Source organism: Beta vulgaris, chromosome 2 (genome assembly GCF_026745355.1).
Source record: "Beta vulgaris subsp. vulgaris cultivar EL10 chromosome 2, EL10.2, whole genome shotgun sequence".
NCBI classification, from domain to species: Eukaryota; Viridiplantae; Streptophyta; class Magnoliopsida; order Caryophyllales; family Amaranthaceae; genus Beta; species Beta vulgaris.
The window spans coordinates 35,910,790-35,923,849 of record NC_079203.1 but is presented as its reverse complement, the minus strand read 5'-3'; the positions used below and the strand labels follow the sequence as shown (position 1 = coordinate 35,923,849).

At 38.6% G+C, this 13,060-nt stretch overlaps 1 non-coding gene across 1 annotated transcript; it reads right to left on the bottom strand.

Annotated features, from left to right (window-relative positions):
• Nucleotides 1–6,351: 6,351 nt before the first annotated feature.
• Nucleotides 6,352–6,457, bottom strand: LOC125495297 (small nucleolar RNA R71). Its single transcript, XR_007271937.2, has one exon. It is a non-coding gene; the product is annotated as a small nucleolar RNA R71 (small nucleolar RNA).
• Between the last annotated feature and the right edge of the window lie 6,603 nt (nt 6,458–13,060).

Below are 13,060 nucleotides of genomic sequence, written 5' to 3'. Positions count from 1 at the left end.
TGGCTTGAACATGGGGGTAAAGTGACATGGTTCGATTGTCATCGACAATTTCTTCATTCTGACCACCCATTTCGAAGGAATAAGACTGCTTTTTGTAAGAATAAGGTTGAGAATGGCGTAGCTCCTCACATAATGTCTGGAGAGGAACTGTGGCAGTGCGTGAAGGACTTACCTAAAGCAACTGATGGTCCCGAGGCGCTGAACCGATTGAAGAAGGATAAAAAAGGTTGGTTGAAACAGAATATTTTGTGGGAGCTTCCATATTGGAAAGATTTGATTATCCGTCACAACTTAGATGTCATGCATGTTGAGAAGAATTTTTTCGACCAACTCATTAACACTGTGATGGATGTGAAGGGTCAAACTTCAGACACCCTTAGTGCAAGAAAGGATATGGCTAATGTTTGCAAACGCCGGGAACTGGAGCTTGTTGATGATGGTGTGGGGAATTTGGCCAAGCCTAAAGCACCTTACACACTCGACAAGGCTCAGAAAAAGGTATTTTGTGAGTGGGTACGTGATTGAAGTTTCCAGATGGCTTTGCATCGAACTTGAGTAGATGCGTGGATCTTAGTTGAGTAAATTGCAAGGATTGAAGAGCCATGACTGTCATGTATTCATGGAGAGGCTGTTGCCGGTTGGTCTAAAAGAATTGCTTCCTTTGCATGTTTGGAAGGCGATAACCGAAATAAGTCAATTCTTTCGAGACTTGTGTGCGTCCACAATCAAAGTCAGTGAGATGAAGCGCTTAGAGAACAACATCGCTGAGATCTTATGCAAGTTGGAAAAAATCTTTCCTCCATCATTTTTTAATTCAATGGAGCACTTGCCGGTTCACTTGCCTTATGAAGCAAAAGTTGGTGGTCCCGTCCAGTATAGATGGATGTACCCTTTCGAAAGGTAATTGAATTTGTTTTAAGTGTCATACAATACTGAATTCATACATAAAATGCTAATCCTCACCTTACGGACAGGTTGCTTAACCATTTAAAACGTAAAGTGGGAAACAAAGCACGTGTTGAAGGTTCAATATGCAATGCCTACGTAACTGAGGAGATAGCGAACTTCTGCTCCAACTACTTTCAGCCCGGGGTTGACACAAAATCAAGGGACTTAGGAAGAAATTCAATCCTGATGTCGCTAGCACACATGGTCTTGGTGTCCCCGAGTTGTTCAGGGAAGACTGCGGTCGACCGGGAACAGATGGACGTTTGCGATGGTTGCAAGACAAGGAGTACGATCGAGCACATCTTTACGTACTTGCAAACAGTGGCATCTTAAGTGATTATGAAAGGTAATTTCGTGAGAAGTTGTAGACCCATTGTGTTATATTCTACTTGTCCTTTGCCTAACGTGTGTGACATTACTTACTCAAGGCGATTCGAGGATTATATTGTCAATTCAAGACCGAACATTGCTAAGGATGATGTGTGGAGCAAATGCGTTTCGTGAGAAGTTGTAGACCGAACATTGCTAAGGATGACGTTTGCGATGGTTGCAAGACAAGGAGTATGCTTAGTTTTTCTCATATTGATTGGCTAATTGTCTTAAACTTGCTTAGAATCATACAACCAAGTAGTAGAAAGTTTAAATGAGTATTCTAGGACTTGCATAAGCAATAAGAACTTGGAATAGGCATAGAGGTAGGATTATAGGAACATGAAACCCAAAAAAGGGCTCGAAATGGCTTAGTTTCTATCATTTTCATTGGCTAAGTGTATTAAACTTGCTTAGAATCATACAACCAAGTAGTAGAAAGTTTAAATGAGTATTCTAGGACTTGCATAAGCAATAAGAACTTGGAATAGGCATATAAGTAGGATTATAGGAACATGAAACCCAAAAAAGGGCTCGAAATGGCTTAGTTTCTATCATTTTCATTGGCTAAGTGTATTAAACTTGCTTAGAATCATACAACCAAGTAGTAGAAAGTTTAAATGAGTATTCTAGGACTTGCATAAGCAATAAGAACTTGGAATAGGCATAGAGGTAGGATTATAGGAACATGAAACCCAAAAAAGGCTCGAAATGGCTTAGTTTCTCTCATTTCATTGGTAAGTGTATAACTTGCTTAGAATCATACAACCAAGTAGTAGAAAGTTTAAATGAGTATTTAGGACTTGCATGAGCATATTAGAACTTGAAATAGACATAGATGTAGGATTATAGGAACATGAAACCCAAAAAAGGGCTCGAAATGGCTTAGTTTCTCTCATTTTCATTGGCTAGTGTATTAAACTTGCTTAATCCATTCTTGCAGGAAAGTTATGACAAAACTCTTGCTCAATGTGAAGAAAGAGGTGAAACCAAGGCCCCGAACCAGATTTTCTTTGAGACTGTTGGTGGCAGAAAGAAAGGGTGGGTTCCTGGTTTGGGGACGAGTGCAGACCTCTATTTTGAGAGGTCTTCGAGGGGAGGAGGTAGTTCGTCCTCCAGTTGCACTCCTTCCATGTATTCTCAGTTGTCTGCGAAGTTTGAGGAAGAGAGAGCCGAGATGCAAAGAGAACGTGAGCGGATGCAGAAGGTGATAGAAGAGGAACGCATCGCCAGGCAAAAGGAGAGAGAGGAGGATCGCAGGGTGTATGATGAGTACCTGACGCAGATGAGGGCCACTATGGAGACATACAGCCAGATGATGAGCCAGTGTGGTGGTTCATTCCCCCCTCCCGGGCCTCGAGACCCCCCCACCGGCGGTGGTGATGCGTGTGCGACTTAGGATCCTACATTAGCTTGCACTATCTATCTTGTTTATATTTCGGAACGTGAAAACATATAATTTAGTTAAAACCGTTAACTTATTTTTATGTATGTATGAATTTATATTAGTGTATTTATGAATTTATATTTAATGCAAACAGGTCATTAGTGCAGAATTTGGCGCATTAGCGGACAGCTTGAGTATATATTTGATTGGAAAACGAAACAGGTTAAAAACTATTAAATTACAATTATTAAAAAAAAAAAAGGAATTAGCGTCCGCCATTTGGAGATTAACGTCCGCTAAAAGTCATTGGACCTACAGAAAAGGGCGAGGAATTAGCGACCGTCTGGACAACTAGCGTCCGATTATCCGACGCCAACTAGCGTCCGTCTGTGGCAGAGGACGCAAATTACCGTCCGCTGAAGCCGACGCTAACTAGCGTCCGCTTCTAAAAACGGACGCTAAATACCGTCCGCTGCCGCAGACGGACGCTAGTTGGCGTCAGCTACCAAATCGGACGTTACATGTCGAAAAGCGGTCGCTATATTTTAGCGTCCGTTTATCGGACGCTAAGCTAGCCATTAGCGACCAGGTGTTTTGCATCAGCTGTTTAGCGTCCGTTATCGGACGCTAATATGTTTAGCGTCCGACTCCGCATTTTTACCGTCCGATTTTGTCGGACGCTAAACCCTAACATTCTTGTTGTGATTGCATTCATCATATCTTTAAGAGTTCTATTTTTTCGCTCAGCTATTCCATTATGTGCTGGGGTATAAGGAGTTGTAACCTCATGAATAATCCCCATTAGACTCACAAAATTTCTTAAGGAAAATTCCATCATATTCTTCACCCTTATCCGATCTCACCCTCTTAATCTTAAGGTTCAATTGGTTTTCAACTTCAGCTTTATAGATTAGAAATTTCTCTTCAACCTCATCCTTAGAACTCAATAAATAAACCTTAGTATAACGTGAAAAGTCATCAACAAAAGTAATGTAATACTTCTTTCCTCCCCTACTCATGGAATTCTTAAAGTCACCTAAGTCACCATGAACTAACTCTAATAACGTAGAGGAACGAGACACATTTTTGTTGAATGCTTTTGTTAGGGTGCTTAGCTTCTACACACACTTCACATTTATCAAAAGAAGTATAACTAAAGTCGGGAATAAGACTAAGATGTTTTAGCTTTTTAATAGATGCAACATTCACATGACCTAGTCTAGAGTGCCATAGAGAAACAAACTCAGCAATATAAAGGGAAGCAGTAGATTTCTTATTATCTATAATAACATTTAAAACAAAAAGTCCAGCATTACAAAAGCCTTTACCCACAAAACACCATTTCTGGTTAATACAAGTTTATCAGATTCAAAAGCTAACTTAATCCCAACTTTGTTTAAAAGAGAACCAAAAATGAGATTTTTGCGGATGTCAGGAACATGCAAAAACATTCTGTAAAGCAATAGTTTTCCCGGAAGTTAATTTCAGGAAAACCTTTCCTTTGCCTAGAACACTCACAGTGCTTGAGTTACCCATGAAGATGATGAGTCATATTAATATAAGCATTTCATGATGCATTTAGGTTGCATTTTAGGATCATTTAGTTGCATTCTTAGTCCATAATTGCATATTAGTTACTTAAGTTGAGAAGATATCACTCTTGTGTGTGTTTTCGGTGTTTTTGATAGTTTTCAGGTATTGAGAACACAATTGGAGTATTATTGAACAAGTAAGCTTAAGCATGAGAAGCATCTAGGAAGGAGCTAAGTCAAATGAGAAGTCCAAAGGGCATCTTCGAGTCAGATTGCAACTCAAACATAGCGGAAACATGTTAAAAGAAGTATAGAAATTGAGTCATGTGCACTCTTTTGATCATAACTCATTATCCAAAGATCAGAATTTAGTGATTCTAGTGGGGTTGAAAACTAGACTTGAAGAGATTTCCAACGGTATATCACACGCCCCGATAAGACTTCTAGTTTGCGAGATATGGTATTTACAAGTTGACAGCTGTTTTGCAGGCCGAAAACCCGCGCCGCGGTTATTCCGTGTTTCCTAGTCGAATAGGGATTTATCTTTTGACGAATTAGACTCTATTTTTCTAGTTGTTTTAGGAAATAGAAAGGTATAAAGACTCAAGGGAATATTATTATTTCCTATCTTATTTTCTATTTTGTTTTTTCCATCATTAATTCATTAGATTATAACTCTTTTCTCTCAATTAGTGAAGAACCCTAGTTTTGCTTTTTCCCCAATTACATTGAATTTTCAATAGAAGCTTTGATTTTTGCAAGATTGGTTCTAAATTGGTATTATTTCTTTCTCTTCTTATTCCTATTCAATCCTTTTATTAATTCATGTTTGCTTATTTAATATGAATATGTTTCCCCAATTATGATTGAGTAGTCTATTTCTAGGGTTTATGGGGATCCATTATCAATTAGGAAGGGATGTTTATTAAAGTATTGATTTTTATTGATGCATGTTGATTCCCATTGAATGTTTTTATGTCTATTCAATCCAATTTGGCCAGATTTGATTGTTATAGTGTTGCAATATTAGGTTATGCGCCGAGAGGTATAAACTTGATATTAAGGCTAGTTTCAATAGGTAGAGTTGGTATTAATAAATTGCGAGAGCCTGTTAATACCGTTCTATGTTGATTTAGACTTGAGAGAGCGAATCAACTATTTAACTGCATTATTAATTGTTGATTTTTGTTTTCATCCCGAAATATTGATCATTGGTGAACCTATGCCCTAGACTTTTATTATTGATAATTCTTGATATAGTTATAGTCTAGTTTAGTATAATTATCACAAAACTCGTTCTATACTCTAGATTTGACTGACAATTAGGAAAAGAACACTGTTTCTCTGTGGATTCAACCCTACTTCCCTGACTACTATTTGTTAGAGGATTTTAGGATTACTTTTGATAAGGTGATACGACTTTAGCCTGTCAAAATTTGCGCCGTTGCCGGGGAAACGGTTTTGTTCCATTTTCTTTAATTGTTTAGAGTCTAGATTATGTACTCTCGTCTCAGAGAACACTTATTCTTTGGGACAAAAATCTCTTAATTGTTTGTTCTTTAGTTCTTCTATGCGCAGGAGTTTGAGTTCAGATTGCCTACCATTTGATCCTGAAATCGAAAGATCCTTTCATAGACAGAAGAACTTTTCCAGACAGTTGCGAGATAATCCAAGGGAAGATAATCCTTTGGATTCTGACTCTGATTCTAGCAGCATTGTCTCTATTCTCCACCAGAATCAGAGATGGCTCGAGGCTTACTGACTTTTCCCAACCCTCTTTGGCTGAACTTCCCAAGAGCAATCAAATGCCTGAAATCGAAGCTGTAAATTTCGAGATCAAACCTGCATTGCTAAACATGATCGAAAGAAAACAATTTGGTGGTGGACCTAATGAAGACCCTAATCTTCATTATCAGGATTTCTGCCAATATTGCTCTACCATTAAGCAGCAGGGAGTGACACAAGATCAGATTCGGGAGATTCTTTTCCCATTTTCACTTCGAGACAAGGCAAAGATGTGGTACAATGGGATTAATCGAGCCACTCTTGGGATCACTGATTGGAATACCTTGGCCTAGCTTTCTACAGAAAGTACTACCCTCAGAGAAGACTGCTAGGTTGCGTAGTCAGATTACAAATTTCACCCAAGGGATGATGAGTCTTTACATGAGGCATGGGAAAGATTTAAAGATCTTCAGAGAGAATGTCCCCATCATGGTCTACAAAAATGGTTCCTAGTTCAGGATTCTACAATGGTTTGGGGAACAACTCGAGACTTATCCTTGACTCTGCAGCAAATGGGAGATTCATGAAACTAGAAATTGATGTTGCACATGATTTGATCGAGGAGATGGCATTCCACAACTCTCAATATGGAATCCTCGTGGACTAGCTAACAAGGGTGGAAAGCATGAGATAGATTATATATCCCTATTAGCTGCACAGATGAATGCAATCAGCAATAAGCTTGACAATATGCAACTCTCCTCTCCTGCAAGTGTTGCTGCTTTGGGTACTACATCCGTGATTTTGTGTGATAATTGTGGCAATTGGACATTGGGCACAAGAGTGTCGGAGTTCTCTCGAACAAGTTAATGCTTTTCAAACATATCAGCCGAACAACCCATACTCCAACACATACAATCCAGGGTTGAGAAATCATCCTAATTTGTCTTACAAGAGCACTAATGTCCTAAATCCTCCTACACCACAACCACAAGCACAACAATTGAACCAGAGGTATTACCAACAACCTTTCCAACACCCTCCTGGTTTCTCTAGACCACCTTTCAATCCATCTCAACAAGCACCTCCTGCCGATCCAATGATGGTTGAGATGAGAAACATGATGCTACAAATGCAAAAAGATAGACAAGCTGACAAAGCACAAATTGAGTCCATTCTAGCTCACAATAAGATGTTGGAGAATCAGTTGGCACAATTGGCTACTTCGAACTCTACTCGCCAACAAGGTGCTCTTCCAGCACAACCTGTTCAGCCTACAATTCGGCAAATGCCATCACTCTCCGAAGTGGTTCTCACTATAATGGACCACCCATGCCTTTGATGATACTTTGAGTGTGAAAAATGATGAGGAACAGGTCTCAGCTGAAGCTAAAAATGACAAGGAGAACTCTAAGCAAGCAACTGAACATGAAGAGACCAATGAAGCCAAAAAGCCTGCTATTAGGTTCCTCCTATCAAACTTTCTTTCCCCAATCATCACCTCAAGAGTAAGCTAGACAAACAATTTGGTAAGTTTTTGGAAGTCGTCAAGAATCTTCAGGTAACAGTTCCTTTCACGGAATTAATTACTCAAGTGCCTGCTTATGCAAAATTTATGAAAGATATCTTGACTAGGAAAAGGGCTTTTAAGAGGTGGAGACAGTTGCTTTTACTGAAGAATGTAGTGCCTTTTACAAATAATCTCCACCAAAATTAAAAGATCCTGGTAGTTTCTCTATACCTTGTCACATTGGTAGTTTGTTCATTGATAAAGCTTTATGTGATTTGGGGCTAGTGTGAGTGTTATGCCATTGTCTGTTTCCTCAAAATTGAATATGGGAAGTTTGAAAGTTACCAATATTACTCTACAAATGGCTGACCGTTCTGTTAAATACCCCCTAGGTATTTTAGAGGATGTACCTGTTAGAGTAGGTAAATTTTTATTCCCGTGGACTTTGTTGTACTTGATATGGAGGAAGATCGGCAAATTCCAATCATTTTGGGTAGGCCATTCCTTCATACTGCTGGTGCCGTCATTGATGTGAAAAATGGTAAGCTTACACTATCTGTTGGAGATGATGAGGTCACTTTTAATCTAAGCACTGCTTTGAAAAGTCCTATGCTAGAGGAAAAGTGTTGGAGTATTGATGTGGTTGATGTAATTTGCCATAATAACATGCCCCAAGCTCTCTATAGAGACCCCTTGGAGGCGGTACTTTGTCTTGATTCTTCCACAGGTGATGGCAGTATATGGAGCAATGAAGTGGATATTGAGAAGATGCTAGCAAGTGAAGAATTTGACCTTGATGGATGCCAACAGGTAAAGAGGTTCGATCGATCTGTGTGCAATGTAGAGGTAAATGGTCGTGCGGGACCTGCATAAACCAGCGCTATTCGGGAGGCAACCCGAATCTCTAACTCTTCCTTTTCCTTTTACTCTTCATTTCTCCAAACAAAAGAAAAGAACAAAAATATTTGCATATTGAATTTACTTGAATTCAATTCATTTTTATTTTTTGTGTTTTTGAATTCACTAAAATTCGTTTTTTATTTTTTAGTTTAGTTAGTTTCTTTTCGTAGTTTCTTTTAGTTTTTTTTTTAATTCACTTGAATTCAATCTTCCATTTTAATTTAGACTAACCATGCTAACAAGTGTTGTCTAGTGGTTTTGGTGTGCTAATTTTGACCCTAGGTGAAAGCAAGAGCTCCACCATGCGCCCGCGGGAATTCGGCTCCCCTCTCACACCACCTTCTGCCAGCCCGCGGGGGTAAAACCCGCGCCTGCGGGGTCGAGCCTGCGCCCGCAGCCAAAATTTCCCCCACATCACCATTTTTCTGTCCGCCCGCGGGCTATAGCCCGCTCCCGCGGGATTTCGAACTCCCCTACTACCATCCGCACACCCAACCAACGACACCCAACCAAAATAAAATAATAATAAAAAAAACCAAACAAAAACCCCACCCCTCAAACACTCTCGACCCCACACATCCCCACCGCCACCCCCCCTTTTTCCCATTCACATCATCTTCAAACCCTAAACTTTCTCATTGAATTGGGGTTTCTTCTTGAAGGTGCTTTGAAATTTCAATTGGGACTCTTGGATACATACTTGGATTTCCTCAATCAAGTCCCCTACATCACTCAATCTTGTACTTCACGTGGTACTCGTGTTGAAGTTCTAATTGCCATCAACACTACTCCAGTGCCCTCCTCAATGGACGAAGCTCCCGTTGCGTGAGCTTTCTTTTTCCCCTTCCCTTACTTTTTACACAGTGAGACACTGTGCTGTATTTAGCTTGGGGGAGGGATATTTTATCCTTTATTGCTTTCTAGTGTAGTTTTTATTGCTTTGTAGTTGTTACACGCTTTTGCCTGTTCATTAGGAATAGGATTTTACGTGTAACCAAAAAAATGTACTGGTTTCTTAGTTGCATCATAGTTGCATTTTAGCTAGCTCATTTCATTCTAGTTTTCATCTATGGGACTATTGTTGGCACACCTTCGAGAACTTTGTGGATATCTCTACTACAGCTCTTCGATCAACTTTGTTGTACAGTGGTTTCATGATTCTTCATAGCATAATTGTGATACGATTGATTGGCCTGGGTAAGACTGTTTGATCTCTCTGGCTGGCTTTAACTTTACTGTGCAGACAAAATTAACCCATGTGAGCTTCTGTGCCTAATAAACTGACGAATCTGTGTCAGTTATGTTCTTTCATGAGTGATTAGTTCCTCAGTTGATGTATTGATCTTGATTTTGACCTGGTACTCCTTGATACTTGATTGTGTACACTATTTGATAGGATTGAGGCGTTCATTTCATGATTTTAGCTCCAGAGTTCTACTTGTTTACATATTTCCCGTCTCTAGCCCCGCTGAGCTTTCCTGACCTTTGCTTGCTACTTTCACCCATATTACAACCCTTAACCTCATTTGATTATTGTCCCAAGCCTAGCTTGGGGGAGCAAGTGTTAGTTTTGGTCATACTGTATTATATGAATGTAGTTAATGCGTGGTTTTGTTGAAGGAAAGTGTTATTAATGAGCTTTATCATCGAATTTGAATGTGGTTCAAAGAGATTTTGGCAATATGGAAAAAGAATGAAGAAAAAGAAATGAAAGAAACAAAGAAAGTGAACATATTTTGAAAGAAAAGTGAAAAGGTTATATATGGGTTACTATGCATAAAAGATATTGTGGTGATATTTTGGCAATGATGGTGTTATATGAAGTTGTGAATGACCTGTTCGGCCGTTTTTACATTGATATTTGTTCCCCTTCTTGGCTTTTCCACCACATTTCCCAAAATATGATCCATACCCTTAACCCTAGCCACATTACAACCCTTGAAAGTCCTCTTGATCTTTGTGTGTTGCATTTTCGTGTTGAAGGTGAGTCAAAAGGTCAAAGTTAAAGAGTACTGCTTCTTCTGAGTTGATATATATAGGTTGAGATCATTGAGTGTCATTGATTTTTGCCCTAAACACAAGAGGGTATTAGTGCACATATCTATAGTGAGGTCTGTCAAGTTTTGTTAAGTCCAGCTTGGGGGAAAGGGTTTGTGGTAAGATTATTGAGTTGATTGGTCACATGACGTGCTATGCGGCTTTGTTTCATTGATACTCGATGCTTGGTTCATGTAGTATTGATATCTCTCGTGTTTTGGATTGTGTGCTTGACCCTGTTTTGGTCCCATATTGTAGGTTATCATTTTCTTCCCGTGTCTATTGTTTGATTGCTTGAGGACAAGCAACAGTTTAGCTTGGGGAGTTTGATGAGTCATATTAATATAGGCATTTCATGATGCATTTAGGTTGCATTTTAGGATCATTTAGTTGCATTCTTAGTCCATAATTGCATATTAGTTACTTAAGTTGAGAAGATGTCACTCTTGTGTGTGTTTTCGGTGTTTTTGATAGTTTTCAGGTATTGAGAATACAATTGGAGTATTATTGGACAAGCTTAAGCATGAGAAGCATATAGGAAGGAGCTAAGTCAAATGAGAAGTCCAAAGGGCATCTTCGAGTCAGATTGCAACTCAAACATAGCGGAAACATATTAAAAGAAGTATGGAAATTGAGTCATGTGCACTCTTTTGATCATAACTCATTATCCAGAGATCTGAATTTAGTGATTCCAGTGGGGTTGAAAACTAGACTTGAAGAGCTTTCCAACGGTATATCACACGCCCCGATACGACTTCTAGTTTGCGAGATATGGTCTTTACAAGTTGACGCTGTTTTGCAGGCCGAAAACCCGTGCCCGCGGGTTATTCCGTGTTTCCTAGTCGAATAGGGCTTTATCTTTTGACGAATTAGACTCTATTTTTCTAGTTATTTTAGGAAATAGAAAGGTATAAAGACTCAAGGGAATATTATTATTTCCTATCTTATTTTCTATTTTGTTTTTTCCATCATTAATTCATTGGAGATTAGAACTCTTTTTCTCTCAATTAGTGAAGAACCCTAGTTTTGCTTTTTCCCCAATTACATTGAATTTTCAATAGAAGCTCTGATTTTTGCAAGATTGGTTCTACAATTGGTATTATTTCTTTTCTCTTCTTATTCCTATTCAATCCTTTATTATTAATTCATGTTTGCTTATTTAATTATGAATATGTCTTCCCCAATTATGATTGAGTAGTCTATTTCTAGGGTTTAGGGGATCCATGATCAATTAGGAAGGGATGTTTATTAAAGTATTGATTTTTATTGATGCATGTTGATTCCATTGAATGTTTTTATGTCTATTCAATCCAATTTGGCCAGATTTGATTGTTATAGTGTTGCAATATTAGGTTATGCGCCGAGAGGTATAAACTTGATATTAAGGCTAGTTTCAATAGGTAGAGTTGGTATTAATAAATTGCGGGAGCCTGTTAATACCGTTCTATGGTTGATTTAGACTTGAGAGAGCGAATCAATCTATTTAACTGCATTATTAATTGTTGATTTTTGTATTTCATCCCGAACTATTGATCATTGGTGAACCTATGCCCTAGACTTCTTATTATTGATAATTCTTGATATAGTTATAGTCTAGTTTAGTATAATTATTCACAAACACTCGTTTCTATACTCTAGATTTGACTGACAATTAGGAAAAGAACATTGTTTCTCTGTGGATTCGACCCTACTTCCCTGACTACTATTTGTTAGAGGACTTTAGGATTACTCTTGATAAGGTGATACGACTTTAGCCTGTCAGAAGACATACTCTTCTTCTGAAACTTTGTTGTAGTCCTAGAACATTTCCTTGTTGGCATACATATGACGAGTTGCACTAGTGTCCACGGTCCATTCAGAAATATTGCTTACCAGATTGACCTCGGACACCACAATAGCAATGATGTCATCTTCAATAAGGTTGGTTTGAGCTTTGTTGTCTTTTGCTTTGTTGGGAGCTTCCTTTGTTTGATGGCAATCCTTGGCAACATTTCCATACTTACCATAAACGAAGCAACTTCCCTTAAATTTACCTTTTTCCTTGAAGTTGTTATAGTTCTGCCTTGTACCATGGAACTGATTTGGACCATTACCTGCAACAACTTTCTTTTCCACAAGATTAGCAAAACAAGAGGAATGATCAATTGATTTCCCTTTGATTTGGATATTGTTCTGCTCCTCAAACTTAATGTGAGAAACTAATTCCTGAAGGGTAAAGTCTTTCTGCCTATGTTTTAAGGAATGAACAAAAGTCTCCCAGGAAGAAGGTAATTTCTCAAGTAAATAGTTGGCTTGGAAAAGATCAGGAATTGCCATACCCTCAGCGATAATATCAACACATAAATGTTCATACTCATGAACTTAATCTATCATAGGCTTATCATTAGACATAGTAAACTTCAACCAACGACTACATGCATATTTCTTAGGCCCAAAATCATCAGACCCATACTTATTATTCAAAGCATCCCAAATATCCTTAGCATTTTTCGACAAACTGTAAATCATATAGAGGGTAAAAGTCATATAATGCAGTAACATCCCACAAGTCTTATTGTCTTTCATAAAATCCCTAACAGAATTCTCAGGAGCAGTAACATAAGACAACCAATAATCAACCTCAATCTGACCCAAGAAAAGTTCCATCTTATC